Raw genomic sequence first — 9,808 nt, 5'->3', positions numbered from 1 at the left:
TGAGCTTTCAAGAATCAACGCACAGCCTGACCGAACCATCTTTCTTTGGCGCTAGAACCACTGGGGACGCCCAGGGACTTTGTGAGGGTCTCACCGCGCCAGTATCAATTATCTCGTCAAGGGCACTGTCGAGAAGCTGTCTCTTATGCGCGCTTAACGGCCGCGGGTTACATCTGTAAGGGCGCGCATCACCCGTTTCGATCTCGTGCTGAAGCAAGTCGGTTCTGCCTGGTTTCTCTGTGAAGCAATCCGAAAACGGGAGTAAAGTTTCCATAAGCCTTCGGCGCTGACTACCAGTTCCTGAGAAGGACGCGATAATTGCTTCTAATGGGCTACCATTCAGTATCGCGGGGGAGCCATCTGCCACACAAGCGTGGACGCTCGCGCGCTGGGCGACGCATTCCTGTTTGGGTGCGCTAACAAAGGGAATGAGGTGGGTGAAGGGGCTGTAGCAATAGCCGTTCTCCCCTATGTCGAGCACAATGCCTTCGCTCGAAAGAAAATCTCTTCCCAGAATAACTGGTATGGCTAAGCCGGGCAGATAGACGAAGCGATGCCTCCGCTTTCTGCCGTCAAAGCGCGCGACCAAACGCACTGCTCCCTCTGTTTTTGCCGTCCCTGCTGCTAAGCTCAAAGGGGTTTCGGCTGGCCTGACACGGATGTTACATCTACGGCAGGCCTCGAACACGTCGTCACCGACCAGTGACACTGTTGAGCCCGTGTCAACGAGTGCCGAGTAGCTTTGACCAGCTAACCGCACAAGCATAAAAGGGCTCGAGCGCGACAACATTCCTTGCGCTCTACAGGCGAGGGGAACAAAAGCCTCTGCGCCCCCGGGGCGGTCGCCCGGTGACGCGGCGTGGGAGTACATTTCCCATTTTCCGCCGTGACTACCATGAAATTCTCCCGCCGACGGCGACAGGCTGGTGACTCTCGTACCACGTGGCCCGGCCGGTTGCAATTCCAGCAAAGCCGATCGTTCACCTGCCGCGCGGTCGGGGGATGCCGCGTTCCACGAAGCGGTTGGGGACGTCTTTCCCCTCTCTCCGCGCCTATGCGGACGTCGCTGGCGAGCCCAGCTCGACGCCGTTGCTCGAACGCGTACGGGTGAAGAGCGCGAGGAATAGCGGAGCCTTCCGCCGGCCTTCCCTGCCCTACCGTAATTACGTCTGCGCCTCTAGGGCGCGGCGCGGAGTCTTGGCCTCCGGCGCAGGTGCATCGCGGCTCTAGCAATTCGGCTGGCTTGGGGGGTGACTGGTAGCCCAATTCAGCGAGTAAGTTCGCCTGCACCACCTTTGCTTCCTGTGCTAGGGCCTCGAGGTTTGCAAAACCACGTCCCCGCAAATACGGCTTGAAGCGCGGATGGCACTGCCTGATCACGCGCGCGACCTGCTCAAGATCGGTTGCCGTGGGATCTGCACTCTTGTAGAGCTCCTGCATTGCGCGTACATACTCGAGGAGACTCTCCTCTGGGTGCTATGTGCGCAACGCTAGCTCCTCAAGCATCCGGCGCTCGTAATCGGGCGGCAAGAACTCGGCGCGGAAGCGATCTGTGAAGTCTGCCATCGACTGGAAGGCCGGCTGGCAGCGTCTCCATCGCGCCGCGCTCTCAACAAGTGCTACGGGAATTACCTGCGCTAGCACCACGTCGTCTGGGGAACCCAGTGCCGTCTGATAATCCTCGAGTTCTTGCAAGAACTCGTGGACTGACTTCACGTCCGTGTAGCCGGAAAAGGAGAGAACCTCTACATTTATCCGCGGACACGAGACTGTCGCCGCAGCTGCGGCTTGGTTGGCGCTAGCCACCGAACCGAGCTGACGGGTGAACACAGACAATATTTCGTTCATCTGCCTCAGCAGGGCGGCCGCATCGGTAACCTGCCCAGATTCTACCGCGTCCCTTACCTCACTTCCGGACGCACTGGCATGCGAAGCGGCGACCCTATCTGGCACGTCTTTTCTCAGAGGCATTGCACTCAACAACTAAGGCCGGCCGGGAGCCGCAGAACAACTGCACGTGCACGACTACCACCTAACCCGCCTCATCAAGAGGCTAGCCACAAAGGCTAATCGCGGCGACAACCCTTCATAAAACTAACATATGAAAAAATTAAAATACAAACCGCCCGACACTAAAAAACCCACACATAACCCAAAACAAAATTAAAACACTGTACAAAAACCACTATACTACACTCCGCCTCATATACACACACGCTAACCCTAAACTCAAAATGGCGTCGCGCCTATCATGCATAAAACTGGCCCGTCGTGTTGCCGTGCGCTGCCACGTCGGCAGAGACATCATCCACATGGGTGCTAATTCAGCCCCAGTTGGGTGCCAGTTGTGGGCGATTCCTCTGCCCGAGGGATGCGCACGACAAATACACAGCGGGCCGTGTAACAAACATCTTTATTCTCACGTCAGCAGGGGGTCGTCCAAGGCGGTGCGGGGGATCGTGTGGGGTCGTCGTCCGGGAGGGCAGGCAGCGAACAGCCAGCACGTCCAGGTAGTGCAGAGCCAGGGCGAAACGCTGGAACGAAGAGCAGGAGAGAAGAGGTTGGTTGGTTGGGAACTTTGGGATATTCACGGGGGGTGGGGGGGAACCGGACACGGGTTATGCCGGCCTAATGTCGCGGCGGCACTCTTGGTGTCCGGGGGATGGGGAAGTGGGATGTTGGGAGGGGGGGGGGGGGAGATCGCCTTGTCGTCGTGGCCCGCACCAAGCAAATAGCCCGGTGAGCATCGGCAGGTCGGTGGTCCGGTGCGCAGCCTCCGGTGCAGCAGCGCTTCTGGTTGTTCCAGACGAAGCCTGGTACTGCGCCTCTGCGAGGCACAGGAAGGACTGCTGGTGACAGCAGGACGCCACGGCGATTGGGGCAACCGCCGCAGCAGGAGGGGACCGCGATAGACTGCTGCCAAGGCAGCAGAGTGGCGGGTGGCGCTGAGGTGACCGTCAGTAGACAGCGCGCCGAGGTCCGCGAGCAGGGAGCCCACGGGGAGCTGTCCCGGAGTATCCAGGTGGCAGCAGGAGGGGGTGCCAGGATTCACGAGAACACGTGGTCCATGGCGGCGAGGTGGAGCCGCCTCGGTGCACACAAGTGGTGCTGCGAGGACGGCGGGTGGCTTGCACGTGGCAAGCATGCTGGCTTGGCTGGAAGCGCGAGCGCAGCGAGGACTGCGGCATCACAAAGATGTCAGCAGGGAGTCACCGCGACGACGAAGTCGGGCGGCAACTGGGGAGGCCGCCGGGAACTGCTGCAGCAGCAGCAGCGCGGCGGGTAGGTCGCCGGATCCACAGCAACACGTGGTCCGTGGCGATGGGGGAGGCAGGGTTCTCGCGCCACGAGGGTGCAGCGAGAGTTAGTCAGGGTGCGTCCCAGATTCAAGGAGCTGCAGGAAGCCGCGGGCGGTTCTGCAGGCTGCTGTCCATGAAGTAGGGGGGGGGGCGCCGCCGCCGCAGCAAACGAAGGCGGCCCCGAGGAAATCCTTTTTCGAGGAGGAGGGCGCCGCGGCCGCCGAAGCGGCCCGCCGAGCTAGGCCTCTAGGAGAGGTAGCGGGTGGCCGCTGACGCGGCCGACTGCTGGGAAGACCTCCTAGTAGAAGGAACTCGCCGGCGCTGGGGAGCGCGCGACGAGCGAGGACGTACGCCTGCCGCTACGGACGGTAGCGGGCGCAGGCGAAGGTGCTCGGCGGCAGCGAAGCTGGCGCGACGGAGCGAGGCGCGACGATATCGCGGGAGGCGAGCAGGGATACATCCGCACGCCTCGAAAGTCTGAACGAGAATAAGAGAAGAGGGCGAGACGGCGGCGCGTCCCTTAAAGCCCCTTGCGTCCCTTCCTTTATAGCCCCCTCGCGCGGGACCGGTTATCCCCGAACGAGCGGAGAGAGGGAAACAGGCAGCGCGCAGGGAGTATTGGGAAGTGGCGCGGCCTTTGAATGCCCGGTGCGCCACGGGCCCTAAAGTTATGTGGCGCAGGGCCCCACAACCTGCAGCTCCTCGGACCTGGTACAACTCCGGGCTAACTCTCGCTGCGCCCTGGTCACACGAGAACCTTGCCTTCCCCGCCGCCATGGATCACGTGTTGCCGTGACACCCGGTGACCTACCCGCCGCGCTGCTCTGCTGCATCAGTTCCCGGTGGTCTCCCAAGCTGCCGCCCGACCTCGTCGATGCGGTGACTTCCCGCCGCTATTTTCGTGATGCCGCAGTTCTCGCTGCGCTCGTACTCCTTGCGAAGCGCAGCCCTAGGCCATGCCTGGCCTCGCCGCTGGCGATAGCCAGCACACTTGCCACGTGCAAAAAGCCACCTGCCGTCCTCGCAGCACCAGTGGTGTACTCCGAGGCGGCTTCCCCTCGCCGCCATGGACCACGTATTGCCGTGAATCCTGGTGGCCTACCCGCCGCACTGCTGCTGCTGCAGCAGCAGTTCCCAGTGGTCTCCCAAGTTGCCGCTCGACCTCGTCGATGGGATGATTTCCTGCCGTTATCCTCCTAATGCCGCGCAGTCTAGGCCATCCCTGGCCTCGTCGCTGGCGCCCGCCAGCATGCCTGCCACCGCGGGCCTCTCCGCTGCAAGGAGTGGCGGCTGTGGTGTGAGCCACGGGGGAGGGGGGAGGCAAACAACTCGCCGATCTCTTCGCTGCATCCCGAGGACCAACGGCGGGCGAGCGAGCCCCTTCTTCCTCGAAATCGCAGCTGCCGCGCCATGGCAGCACCCCTCCTGCACGTGCAGCTCCTGGCCGTTCGCGCAACATCCTGGCGTGCGCTCAGCAACCCCTCGATCTCCTGGATCTTCCCGTGTTCCCTGGATGCACGGACCACTGCGCGCCGCCGGACACGCCGGTCTTCCCGGCACAAACCGCTGCGCTGCTGCATTGGCAGCAGTCAATTGCGGTCCTCCCCTGGCGTCCTACTGACAACATCAGCAGTCCTTGCTGTACCTCGCAGAGGCGCAGTACCAGGCTTCGCCTGGACCTACCCTGGAGCGCTGCTGCACCGGAGCCTCCATGCCTGACCGCCGCCCTGCCGATGTTCTCCGAGCTGTTTGCTTGGTGCTGCCCATTTGAACTTCCCCCCTTCACCCCTCTCCACATATCATCTCCCCATCCCCCGAACGCGAAGTGTGCCGCCACGACTTAGGCCGGCATAACCCGCGTCCGGTATCCCCTCCCCAAGAATACATCAAAGTACTAAACAACAACAAACATTCCACAGCAGCAGCTGCGAGTGGCACAATGCGCTGCGTGCGCAACGCTGAAAGCTGAAAATTCCCGAAGAAACCCCCGTGGCACACATTTTGCTCATGGAGTGTGGGGAGAGAGAGGGATGGAGGAAGGGGAGTGTAATTTGGCGCAAGCGTGAAGCGTCCATTACAAAGTTCCTCACATAATGAGACTAAAACAAGATGCAGCGACGAGGGCGCACATATTTGCTGACCATGCCACAGCTAGTTTCAGGGAAGAAAATGTTAAATGTAGTCGTGAATGAAATCCCCTCTTCGAAGGAACGCACAGGAAAGACGAGTAAATGCAGATTGATTAAAGCGCGGCGAAGCGCACAGAAAAATGAAAGACAACTCATTATATATGCCCCATAAGGGCGATCTTTTAACAAAGCGTTTTATTCGATATTTATTATATTATCACTTGTGGTAGCCACGAGGAATCAATTTAGACGTCTTAATTACAAAAGTCATTATTCAAAATCTAATAACTCTTCAACCATTACAGTTCGGCTCCTGATTAATTTGATACAGTAGCTTATCATTGCTGATATTCATGCCACTTTTTCCTTTCAATAAAACGTTTTCATCCTCATCCTACCATTTTTAAAATTTCCCGGAAACCCTATTCTCTTCGGAGCTACAGAGCAAAGGATAGTGGCTTTTTTCACGCAACGAACAGACCAATGTATAGGGTTGTTCACCAGATGCGGTGGCGGCAGTGCGCTACTTCTAGAAAAGAACGCGCGGCACGCTCGTCGCCCGGTGGCGCTCGCCAAAGTGCCTTGAGCGTCGCTGCATGAGCTGCTATCCACCTTGATTTCGGCTCCACGCGTGAAAACGGCTCGCATTATTAATGCGAAAGCATTTCTTCCCTTGTGAATACCGTCAGCAGAGCGTGTCGTCAAAGCGTGTTATCAGAGCATGTCCTCATGAAGTGACACTTAAAAAAAATCGTGTCCACGCCAGGAATCAAGCCACCATCCTTCCGTGCGTGAAAATTTCCGAAAAGGACAGACTCAAAACCACATCAAGCCTCAAGTCACCTGGCTGCATAATGTGATTTCGCCATACTCCAGCAATTCCCTAAAATCGCTATATGTAAAAATTCTGGGAGGAACATAGAGGCACGGAGGCGGCTCTTCTAAGGCAGCATGTACTCCCCGCAGCACTGTTATCAGAGCACTTTGGCTCTTCCACAAACTAAACGGTCCCATAAACGTAAATAAATCAAAAAGGCACATCACACATTTTCCGAGCAGGCAAAAACTGAATTCTATACACGGTGTGATTTCAATGGCCTTATTAAGCGTTCGCCGTAATGTGTCCGAGAAGAACATATATATGACGTGTTGCACAAGCGGCAATTCACCATCCATGGCACAAACATCTCAGCATGAAGCCATGCCTTGACAGGGAGCATTGATGTGTGTAATTTAAAAAAGAACGTTTTTTTCAGCATATTGAAAGCATATGAGAAACTCCTAATGCTTTCTTCTGAGTCTTTGTTTTCATACTTCTGTACCGGCAGTACAGAGGTATAGAGAAGAAAGATTCAGCAAGAACCTGGGTCATTTGCTTTCTGGATACAGTTAATCTAAAGAAAAGAGTGTCCTGAGGAAATTGAAGGTGCAGGCAATATTTTTAAGGAATCCCCGTATAATCATTTCGTGCGGCTGTCCTGTCGGTTCAAACAGGCAACTGAATACAATGACGCCTGATAAGCTGCGACTAAAAAGGGATGGTTTGCCAATATGAAAACCAAACGCCAAAAACAAAACAAGTCGGTGCACGAACACGTGAATAAGGCCTATTCAGAGACCAGACCGTATAGAAAGAAACAGCTTGTCCCGATGCATGGGCTCCCATTGGGCACCACACGAAAGTTGCGATGTGTACTACCTGCCCCCTTACCCCGCCGGGGTGGCGCAGTGGTTACGGCGCTCGACTACTGTGCCCAAAGAAACGGGATCGAATCCCGGCTGCGTTTCGATGGAGGCGAAACGGAGTGGCGTTCGTGTGCTGTGCGATCTCGGTGCACGTTAAAGAACCCCAGGTGGTCGAAATCTCCGGAGTCCTCCACTACGGCGTCTCTCATAGCCTGAGTCAAACCAACCAACCAACTACCTGCCCCTTATTTCCCGCATGATGCGAAACCTGCAGGGCGTAGGCGAGCTTTGAAAAAAAAAATTGAGGATTTATGCCCGAGAAAACAGCAAGATCGAGTTCGCGACTCATCCATATCTGGGTTCTTCCCTCGATCCCAATATGTCATACTGTTGAGGACCTGGTGCAGAGGGAGCCTAGAGAGTGAAGGAGGCCACAATTCCAGCTTATGCCACCAAAAAGACGGCTTCGTACCCCACCGACTCAATCAAAGTTATTTGTATTTGTCTAAATTAAAGCCCCACCTGATACCTCGCAAAACTATTCAGTCAAATGCAGTCTCGAGCACACTTTTTTTCTGTCAGAACAAAAAACGACGACGTCGTCAACATATGCCAAAATCTCAATTTCACAACTGAGCCAGAGAGAAACCAAGAATAACTTTGCTGTCAATAATGCTTAGACGAACGGGCTCACGACATAGGGCAAACGCAAAGGCGACAATGGGCAACCTTGGCGAACAGATGATTAAAAAGGAATATGTTTGGTTACCTCTTGGCTAACATATAAGCCAGCTTTATGTTCTTGAGCAAAATATCACCAATACCTGCGTACTCCTAGGTCCCTCCAAGATAAAAATAATAAAAACGAAACAAAAATTTAATAATAAGAAATAAGCAACAGGAAAAAAATATGAAAATTACGACTTGTCTAGTGTCGCAGCCACAATTAACGCTCATGCTTTTACATTTCTCCAGTGTAAGTTCTGCACTGCTTTCAAACTTTTTGCTCTACTACTCTGACGAAAATGGCATTTTCGAAAGACTAAATACTGGTATGGATAACACCAATGGCGGGCTACAAATCCCATAGGTAAATGAGAAGCCTAAGCCACAATTTTTAATAAGCTAATGTTAACGAGCTTGGTAGTAAACATACAGTAATTTCAACTTAATTTTAGAATTAACTTAAAGAACTCAGCAGTTAACACATATCAGTTCTTTTGTAGTGGCCACCACTGGTGCCAGTACTGCACAAAAGAAAACACTCTATTAATGAAAAAGACCTTTCTGTAAAGATTACTAACAGCTTTATAAGTGACACACGCACCACTATTTACCACTCCCGAAAATGAAAGGGCTCGGCTATATGTGTACATGCTAATCGACTTGTGCTTAGTTAACAACATGGTGCGCTAGAAGCTAAAATAATTAAACAACCGGAACCGGTTTTGTCAAGTTGGCCAAATGCGAAGTGTGTGCGCGGTGAAGCAGTTTCGCTTTCGGTTCGGTGCTAGGGGCAACCTGAAAGTTGTCGTGTGACAAACTCGAACTGCATTCAGCTCAATGCAGATCGAGTTCAATGAGGATCGAACGTGTTCACGTGACAGAGGTATTAGTCATGGCCTGTTATGACCAGTTATGATGAATCGCATGTTATACCTGGGCATATGTAATTCATGTATGCATATACCCCCGTCCACACGTAAGAGTTCTGCATCTTCATCAGAACCGTATTGGAAAAAAAAAAAGAAATAGAAGGGTTTAATGCTGCTGAACCCTTGCATAGAACACAACCAGTCGTTGAGTGCATCAAAGCTTAACGGCGTTCTATGCGAAACCCACTTTCACGCCCTGCGCATGCGATGCCGGCAGACACTTTCCCGCTCCACTCGGTCAGCTCTGCGCGGCGGCGCGCGCATGCGCAGCGCGGAAACTATTCTGCTCCTATCCGTGCCGGCGCGTGCATCTGCTGAAATGTCGCAGCCCTCCCTTCTGTGGCTAGCACCACATACCTAACGAGTCACTGGGTGAGCCACCTGACAACACTGGCGAGGACGAGCGGTTGGAGCGACGGTCGGCACTGCGGCGGACGTGACTGCGAAGTGCACACCTTTGGCGGCGAGCCTCAGGTTAAAGGTCATTTCAAAGCGACATTTCACATTCAGCTCTGCATGCGAGAAATTGAGCTTTGCTCCAAAAGGTAACAGACTATACCCCATGCCCCGCCGCGGTGGCTCAATGGTTTAGATGCTCGACAACTAAATCGGAGTACCTGGATCCGAACCTGACCGCCGGCGTCTGTGTTTTCGTGGTGGCGAAACGGAGAGGAGTCCATATGCTGTGTGATGTCTGTGCATGCTAAGATCCCCAGGTAGTCGAAAGTACTCCGTAGCCCTCCAATATATCTCTGTCTGGTTTCACTCTCGCCTTCCTCCCTTCCGTTACTGGGCGGTTCAGGTGTACACGGAGAAAGAGTAACAGATACTGCACCTTTCCTTCCTATAACCCATTTCTTTAGAAGTCATTTCCAAGCGAACGGGTAAAACTGCGCGAAAAACGGGACTGAAGGAACACACAAGCACAAGCAAGGCGCAGTCCTTCAGTCCCATGTTTCGCGCAGTTTTACTAGTTCGCTTAATATGAACCAACAAGCCCATCAGAGTGTCTTATTTCATTTCCAAGCGCAGAGCTGAA

General features: G+C 54.4%; 1 pseudogene; it reads right to left on the bottom strand.

Moving 5' to 3' along the window:
- Positions 1-339: 339 nt before the first annotated feature.
- Positions 340-5,012, bottom strand: LOC146201649 (uncharacterized; annotated as a pseudogene).
- Positions 5,013-9,808: the final 4,796 nt, after the last annotated feature.

This window comes from Amblyomma maculatum, chromosome 1 (genome assembly GCF_055883805.1).
Source record: "Amblyomma maculatum isolate TAMU_Amacu chromosome 1, ASM5588380v1, whole genome shotgun sequence".
NCBI lineage: Eukaryota > Metazoa > Arthropoda > Arachnida > Ixodida > Ixodidae > Amblyomma > Amblyomma maculatum.
Note: the sequence above shows the minus strand (reverse complement) of the source record. Positions and strands in the feature narration are given on the sequence as shown.